Genomic DNA, 9,897 nt, shown 5'->3' on the forward strand with positions numbered 1-9,897 from the left:
CAGTGGAGCGTTTACGATCACTTATAACCGCGTGCCCTCCGTGACAGGCGCCAGTGCCAACCCGGATTATTGCGCGTGCGGTACACGTCACTGGAACCGGCTAGAGCAGAGAGCAAAAGCCACTCTTCGAGTTAAGCGTTCCAGAGAAGACGCTAAACCATTTTTCTTCATCTTCTTTTTTTCTGAAGGTAGCATTGACGAAATAGGACACGTGCTCTGTTTTGTTTTTTGTGAGTAGTGTTTTCTCCCCCAGAAACATGCGTTAAGAGGATTCACTAATAACATAATGCACGTGTAAATGAAACATTTCTCATGTAGGTGTGAGGAATGTTACCCAAATGGTTTTATAATGTATTTGTACTTAGAGTGACACCAAAGACCACGCCAGGTTTTTATGTCATTGTCTAGAAGAAGATGATCGTTCATCAATCATGCAAATTCAGAAGCAAAACAAAAGGAACAAAACCAACCTCCACCCCCACCCCCATCGAGTCCCCTCCAAACAATACTACATATATTTATATATTTATGGTCCTTTGAAGAGTAAATGCTTTTTTGAAGAACTGATTAACTGTTTTTCTGAATAATAATTCTACATTGCACCCCACCCACCAGATACAAAACAATATGGATCTTTCTGTATAGTGAATATTAGACAGAAATAAAGCTTGAAAGTTCATCCATCACGAAATACCCATCCCTCATACAAATTAAAATTAGTAAAACATTGGGTGACATCTAGGTTTTAAAATTTTATGAGGGAGCATAACCCCGAACCCCCTAGAAACATAACTTTGCGCCCTCAATCTCAGTCAACCCCCGCAATATTTACTTGCTTCCGCCTTGTCTGGTATGTAATAGAAACGGATTACGGACAAAATGGAATTTGTCCCTAATTATTTACTATTCCATTTCTGACAGTTTTGAAACCAACAAGGAAATATACCGCGACGATAAATAACAACTACAATGACAAACACAACACAACAGTGCTGATTTTTTGTTTATCACGCTGAAGATCTTTAAACATATAAATACTGTTCAGCCATTTAAGAAGAGGTTTAACTGTTTTTCTAGCTTTGAACTGTGACTTCTGTGGTCGTAAAGTGGGCCTATCAGGCGGGACGCACCGCATTCTATTAAAGAACTCCACCATCACGCTGTAATAAGCCGGAACCCTCTAAAACCATTCCATTGCCTCTCTGATCTTTCCAAAGTGATATTTATGGAGTCTTAAAGATTTTGAGTCTAATTATTTTCTGGAGTACAAAATGTAACGCTGGCCGCGAGGAACAACAGTCGACCCTAAGTGCAGATCTATAGACATAATTATAGTGATACACTGATTTTTCTGTTGATCTTTCGTCTGCAATAAGCTCAGAGGGTGAAGTTTGGTGGATCGTAGGATCAGCATCATAAATAAGGAGTATGTGTGTGTGGGGGGAGGAGGGAGGAAGAGGGACAGGGGGACCAGGACCCCCCAAAAAACCCCTCATCCGTTTATTTTAAAAGAGCCTCTTACTGCCCATTCCTAGTTATTCTAGACTAGGTACGGCCCTAAGGAACAATACTCTGAGTGAATCCACAGTCCGTTTGCGTGAATACATTTTTTGAAAAGAAAAAAGGTATTTACAAATTTCTATCAAATTGTTAAATCTCACTTTTTGACACAGGGGTGAAGTAAAATAATAGAACAGCCAAGGTGAAGTACCTGCAATTTTGCCTTTAGTCTCTGTACATAGTCCTGCATCAGAGGCTTAGTTTTTGAGTAACCAGGGCCGGAAGTATAACATTTGTCACTGTGGCTGAAATTAATCTCTAGGGTGTGGAGTTCATAAAAATATAAAATGACATTTTCTAAAGTTGGTGCGAACAAGATGGCGGCCGTTTTTCAAAATGGCCGCCATTCATCATAAAAACTCTACAGAACTACAGCACTTAGAAATGTGATCTTGGTATCAAAATAGATGTTTATGGGCTCAATGAGTTTATTAAAACTGTTTCTAATACTGTCAGATATTGTGTTGACTAATGACTGACTAAAAGGACAGTAATTATGGTATGAAAATCTAAAACTGTTTATAACATGACTTAGAAAAACCTAATTTTATGTCAAATGTTAGTTTTAGATTGTTGTTAAGTTTAGTTAGCATGTTTTAAATATTATTAAAATAAAATATAACTTCAAATTGTAAATAATTGTATAAAATAATAGATCAAGATACCGACATATGTCATACTATTGATCAATGGTTCCCCAGTAAAAAGCATTGTTGTAATTATACACATATCAGCATCCACAAACACCTAACCACTATAGCCTGAATAAATACACGAATGGATGAATTAGCGAGTGAATGAGTGAGTGTATGTTTGAAAGAAAGAATGAATGAATGAATGATAAATGAATGAATGAATGTTTAGTAACATTCCAGTACAAAAAACCTTGAGGATTGTTCACAAAACGACCTCAATGTGTTGTACATAATACATAGTACATACTACGGTCATCAGATTCCTTCTTAACTGACTGGGTCGGACGTTGCCCAGTGGTAAAGTGTTGGCCTGATGCGCTGTCAGTTTGGGATCGATCCCCGTCGGTGGGCTCATTGGACTATTTCTCGTTCCAGCTAGTGCACCTCGACTAGTATATTAAAGGCTATGGGATGGTGCATATAAAAGATCCCTTGCTACTAATGGAAAAATGCAGCGGGTTTCCTCTCTTAAGACTATATGTTACAATTACCAAATGTTTAACATACAATAGCCAATGGTATTAAATCAATGTGCTCCAGTGATGTTGTTGGCATAACTTGTGTTGGTGGATCACATGCAACAAAATAATTTGGTGCATCCCTTGGATACATCTGCATGATGCTGTGCAAGGTTGTCCAATGTCCAGACATTAGTACTTTGAAGTACATGTGTGTATATAAAAAGGGTCACCTAGTGCACACCAGGATGTTCAGCAATTTTGGATCAATTAATGCATATAGACTGTTTCATCAGTTTTGGTAAACCCTACCCTTTAAGTGTTTTCTCGAAATCAAACTTGGTGGAATCCTCATTCATGGGCATGGTGTTTATCGCTATCATCTGGTATCAGTGCAGTCTGCATGTGCACGTGTCTTCAACTGGTGGCCATTTCTTTACAAAGACACTCTTCTTATAGACAATGTCTCACTGAATATTGTTTAACAATGCGCAGTCAGCGTTACTGAACAGGGACCAAGAATCCTGGTAGCTACCATTTTTATTCCTAAAACAATATTTCCTGTGTTTCCAGGTTGGGAACGACTGAAACTGTTTAACTTTCTTCATTATTACACAGTATATTTAGTGTTTCTCATGACCTTAGAAAGAGCTCGCAGTGTTGTAGGCAGGATACAGAAATCATTACAGTGATGCATGCGCTTTAGCTGGTCATACATAACAAGTGCTATTTATTCCAGGTATGACTGGAATATGTTCTTTCGTTGCATGTGAGGAGATATACAAGTATTTCCTTTACTCTAATTATACTCGTATTAGGGTAATACAGAAGCAATACGAAAACATCACTGCTTATTACAATGTGTGGTGTTCACTTTCCTGAAGTACATTTTGCATGTAGCACAATTCTGGTGTCAGCCTAATTCGTGTTTGAATATATTGACTTCACAACTGCCATATTTTGTAATATTTACTTGTCTTGTCCTGTTCAACACTGAGACACAGCATCTTCGTGCCGTTTAGACTGATACCTAGACATTTGACCATGCACGTTGTATAGCTTTGCCTAATATTATAACTGGAGTGAACGAAACATTATTATATCTCCTCATATATGGAAACAATATATGCCAGTCTTAACTGGTTTACATCAAAGCATGCTATATATGATCAGTTAAAGAATAAGCAATACAGTATCATTATTTGGTTGTGACACGAAAAATGTTGTATTTAATGATGAAGAAAGTTGACCAGTTGCAGTAAACGTCCCATATGTATTCTTGACAAGACGAATCAAGTTACCATACGGTTTTATAATTTTCAGAAAGATAAATACTCCCCATTTAATATGTGATAGACCACACCATTATTTATTTAATTTTTTTAAATTTTCTCCTACACTTTGGAAATTATTGATCAAGTCACAATGGAAAGATAGAAGTGTTTTATTTAACGACGCACTCAACACATTTTATTTACGGTTATATGGCGTCAGACATATGGTTAAGGACCACACAGATTTTGAGAGGAAACCCGCTGTCGCCACTACATGGGCTACTCTTCCGATTAGCAGCAAGGGATCTTTTATTTGCGCTTCCCACAGGCAGGATAGCACAAACCATGGCCTTTGTTGAACCAGTTATGGATCACTGGTCAGTGCAAGTGGTTTACACCTACCCATTGAACCTTGCGGAGCACTCACTCAGGGTTTGGAGTCGATATCTGGATTAAAAATCCCATGCCTCGACTGGGATCCGAACCCAGTACCTACCAGCCTGTAGACCGATGACCTGCCACGACGCCACCGAGGCCGGTAAGTCACAATGGAATTCACCAAATAAGCTACCCAATATGAAGACAGCTTTAACCTACATAGCAGTGATGACTCTACCGGCGGATGACATCGCGAGATGTCACCACACCCAAACGTGAGTTTGGAAATGCTGTCAAGAATGGTTTTGAAAAGAAAAATGTTTTATGGGTATGTGGTACCCAAGCTAATGAACCAGGTTTGATGTTACCCAGAATTGCCGAATAACCTGAAACGAAAGTGACGGCCCATTTCTTGTGCTTCAAAGTGATCATGCTTTGACAATGGATAACCATGCAGAACATCAGACAATAAATGAACCAGATGATTATGTTGTATGTGAAGATAATAGTGAGATGAAGCCGCCAGTGTACCAGATGATAACTAGTATGAGGACAGTAGTATGCATAGCACTGTGTACTTAATTTATATATTACTCTCAGTGGTTTTCGTGTTATGGATTTGTTAACAATTAATTCATTTATTCATTATTCATTCATTCATTCATTCATTCATTCATTATTAATTATTATTAATTCGTTCATGGTTTGGTATTGTAGTTGTGGTAACTTGTAATAGCTCTATAATGACAACAATGCTTACTCAAGGAGCAAAGAATTGATCAGTTACAATTTTAGGTTAAATTTTGCTTTAGTGTTCTTCAAAACCTGTCAACTAAATTTATCAATCATTAACATTTAATATTTAACATAAAAAAGTGTTTTTTCAACACAAATTATTAGATTTTCATGCCAAAAACACCGCTATTTTCGTCAGCCATCAGTTTTGACACCATGGTCACCTTTCTAAGTGTTGTAGTTCTAAAGATATACAATTTTATTGATGGACTGGTGGCCATTTTCCAAAATCTTGTTCGCACCAACTTTAGAAAATGTCATCTTATATTTTCATGAACTCTGCACCCCAGAGATTAATTTCCACCACAATGACAAATACTATACTTCCGGCCCCGGTACACTTTACTTTTGGGGGCCTCTGCAGGACTAATATTGCATTATCGATTACTTCAAGTGAAACTACATACCTTCGCTATTCGACCGTTTTGTCTTCACCCCTGTATTAGAAATGTGCTTTTAATCTATACAATTTGATGTTAATTTGCGAACAAGATTTTGTATTGCTATAAATGTAGGGTTGTGGTTTTTTTGCAAAAGATTATAAGAGTTGGTATGGGCTTAAAATTTAAAATGCTTTTTATAAGCGCTTAGCATTATGCAGTATGTAGTTATATGCAAATTCATTGGTTCCCTTTATCGCGAGTGTTTCCGTTGCAAGTGGTCAGTGATTCACGACCGTTTTCTTTTACCGACGCACTCAACACATTTTAGTTACGATTATATATCTTCCGACAATGGTTAGGGACCACATAAGATAATAAAAGAGGAAACCCGCTGCAAACTCGGGGGTGGGATATCGGGGGCATGATCCCTGAAACATTTTGAAATAAAGATGCTGAGAGACGCGTTTTCAAGGCAACTTTGAATTTTATATTGTCAAAAAATAATTTTAAAAAATCATTAAAACGGACAGTTCAAACGGACGAGGGTGGGTGACGGGATCTCCTGTGACACCCCCCCCCCCCTCGGTTCCACCAATGAGTATTTTATGTGCAGTTTCTCCACAAACAGGACAGCGTCCAACTTGACTTTTGAGCACTTGTTGGTATTGCAGTAATGCAGTGTTGTGAGAAGTGCTAATGACATGGCAGTCTTCTTGCTACTATTTATAGACGGATCATAACCTAACCCATCTGTCGTGCGAGTCCACACTAAGCAGTATCAGATGGCGAATGGCCACCGTTGAGGTAATATATTTAGAGTATACATCTCGTATAGAAAACATATATTTGACATGGAGGCAGCATTGCACCATATTGCAGCTTTACCCATATAATATGTTATTATAGTCGTCTATGGGAAATGATTTGGTGATGAACACCCTGAAGCGTGCATACACACAGCATCATATTATATAGATGCAAGCAGCATGAGCTCTATATACGTACACTTGTTTTTCTATATACAGGTAACAGCTAATTTAGATGAACAATGTTATTGCGTATACACATATAAACACGATTGGACACATCCCCTCCCCTCCAACTTACCATGGTAATTTTCACGGCGCCTGGCGTACAGTTTATAAACGATAACTATCATAATGTGAGTTATCAGCCTAAAGAGGTTATGTAAACCTTTTGCGAAAATAATAGTAATCCACTATTGTTGTTGTTTTCCTTTAAAACGTCTTTTCCGGAGAACCACGATTTTGAACAAGGCAAGTTCTGGCTGTTATCATTATTATCATCATCATCATTATAATGATGATCACCACCACCACCACCACCACCACCACCACCACCACCACCATCATCATCATCATCTTCATCATCATCACCACCACCACCACCACCACCACCACCACCACCATCATCATAGCCCCCACCACTATCATCATCATCACCACCACCACCACCATCATCATAGCCACCACCACTATCATCATCATCACCACCACCACCACCACCACCACCATCATAGCCACCACCACTATCGTCATCATCATCATTATCACCACCACCACCATCATCATCATCATTACAACCACCACCACCACCACCTCCACCACCACCACCACCACCACCACCACCACCACCACCACCATCATTATCATCATCATCATCATCATCATCATCATCATCACCACCACCACCACCACCACCATCATCATCATTATCACTACCACCACCATCATCATCATTACCACCACCACCACTATCATCATCATCATCACCACCACCACCACCATCATCATAGCCACCACCACTATCATCATCACCATCATTATCACCACCACCACCATCATCATCATTACCACCACCACTATCATCATCATCATCATCACCACCACCACCACCACCACCATCATCATCATAGCCACCACCATCATCATCATCATTATCACCACCACCACCATCATCATCATTACCACCACCACCACCACCACCATCATTATCATCATCATCACCATCGCCACTACCACCACCACCACCATCACCATCATCATAACCATTATCATCATCTTTATCATAAATCATCAACTGCATATATATAATATGTAGGGTAGACCCTTTGTAAAATCTATAACGACGACTACGATATCCATTTAAAGATTGTGGTTTTTTACTTCAGAAGTTTTGCTATGCGTTACGACTTCGCAATAAGCGTGTAGGATTTTATTACCAAGGGACACGGCGTCTGTTGCGGATTACTCGAGCAGTCACCCGAACATGAGCGAAACAGCAAGTGTCCGTTCAAGCAGACTCGCGTTATCTGCCATCCATCTGCAGACGTTTGTTCTCACACCGCTACACGGAATCGCAATATACCTGTACTAGCGAACATACAGTCTGACTTTTTGTAACACCAGCGACGTTTGTTCTTACATCGCTACACGGAATCGCAATATGCCTGTACTAGCGAACATACATTCTGACGTTTTGTAACACCAGTGACGTTTGTTCTCACACTGCTACACGGAATCGCAATATGCCTGTACTAGCGAACATACAGTCTGACTTTTTGTAACACCAGCGCCATTTGTTCTTACACCGATACACGGAATCGCAATATACCTGTACTAGCGAACATGCAGTCTGACTTTTTGTAACACAACTGAATGTGTGTAGTGTAAGGTTACGGTTAAGGTTTATTTAACGACACCACTAGAACATATTGATTTATTAATCATCGACTATTGGATGTCAAACATTTGATAATTCTGACATAAAGTCTTAAGGCTTATGTAAAATGGATGCGGCACGTGTGTGCGGTCTGGCTAAAAAACAAACTATATACATTAGCTTCAATAAGAGCGTCTAGACAGGATGCGTGTGATGCGGCCAACCGCAATAAAATAATCGTATATAATGTTAAAGGAAGGAAATGCTTTATTTAACGACGCACTCAACACATTTTATTTACGGTTATATGGCGTCAGACATATGGTTAAGGACCACACACAGATATTGAGAGAGGAAACCCGCTGTCGCCACTTCATGGGCTACTCTTTCCGATTAGCAGCAAGGGATCTTTTATATGCACCATCCCACAGACAGGATAGCACAAACCACGGCCTTTGATATACCAGTCGTGGTGCACTGGCTGGAGCGAGAAATAGCCCAATGGGCCCACCGACGGGGATCGATCCCAGTATATAGTGTTAATGCCCCAAACCGCAAGCAGCAGACACAATAGTCGGACCGCACGCACGCGCCGTATTCAATCTATATGAGTCTTTAGACGAAACTCACAATATTGTTTCATTAGCAGCAAAATAATTTTTGTATGCACTGTCCCACAGACAGGACAGTACATATCATGGTCTTTGTTGCACCAGTTGTTGGGCACTAGTCATGACGGGGAAAGCCCCATCAAAGAATGGGAAAACTGAGGAGTACCACCACGAATATTTTCATCATGATTTTTTTTTTTGGGGGGGAGGGGGCTGGGGCTGGGTTTGGTTTAAAAGCATACGCTAACTAGTATTAACCACCCTACCTCCCCCAACGTACGGTTAGTACGCTCGTTATAACTGTGAACAGTCCCTTACAAGTTGCAATACTAGCGGATAAATCTCGAGTGAATTTAGTGACAATATGTATATTATTGTGAGCAGTTGCATAATGACAAGCAGATTCATCATCATCATCATCATCATCATCATCATCATCATCATCATCGTCGTCATCGTCATTGCCACTACCATTATGATAGTCATAATTACCACTACCATCACCACCACCACCACAACCACCACCATCATCATCAACAACACTACCATGACGATAGTCATCATTACCACCATCATCATCATTATCATTATTATCATCATCATCATCACATCATCATCATATCATCATTATTATCATCATCATCACCACCAACAACCACACATACACCATCAAAGTTGGTCCATTTGTATTCTGTATATGCTAATTGCTGAGAGTTGGTATGTAAGAAAAAGTGTATAAATATTTTGTTTTTATATTCAATTGACATGATTTGTGATAACGGAAATATCAATATGGACAAGGCAAAGCAATGGGACTAATTTGTCAATCAGTAGCGTATTCAATAGGCTGACAAATCAATATGATTATCTAGATGTAAGCGTCCTCTCGGTCGCTTGACCTCACTGGTGGGTGTTTATTATAAACTCGGTAATCATAAACCTTCATGTTTTACTCGACTTTGATTTTACCTGTACGAGTGTGATGTAGCTCCAGGCCCGTAGCCAGGATTTTGAAAAGGGGATCTTTAGGCTTATGGTGAGGCACGAGTTGCTTAAGGGGT

Source organism: Gigantopelta aegis, chromosome 6 (assembly GCF_016097555.1).
Source record: "Gigantopelta aegis isolate Gae_Host chromosome 6, Gae_host_genome, whole genome shotgun sequence".
Lineage (NCBI taxonomy): Eukaryota > Metazoa > Mollusca > Gastropoda > Neomphalida > Peltospiridae > Gigantopelta > Gigantopelta aegis.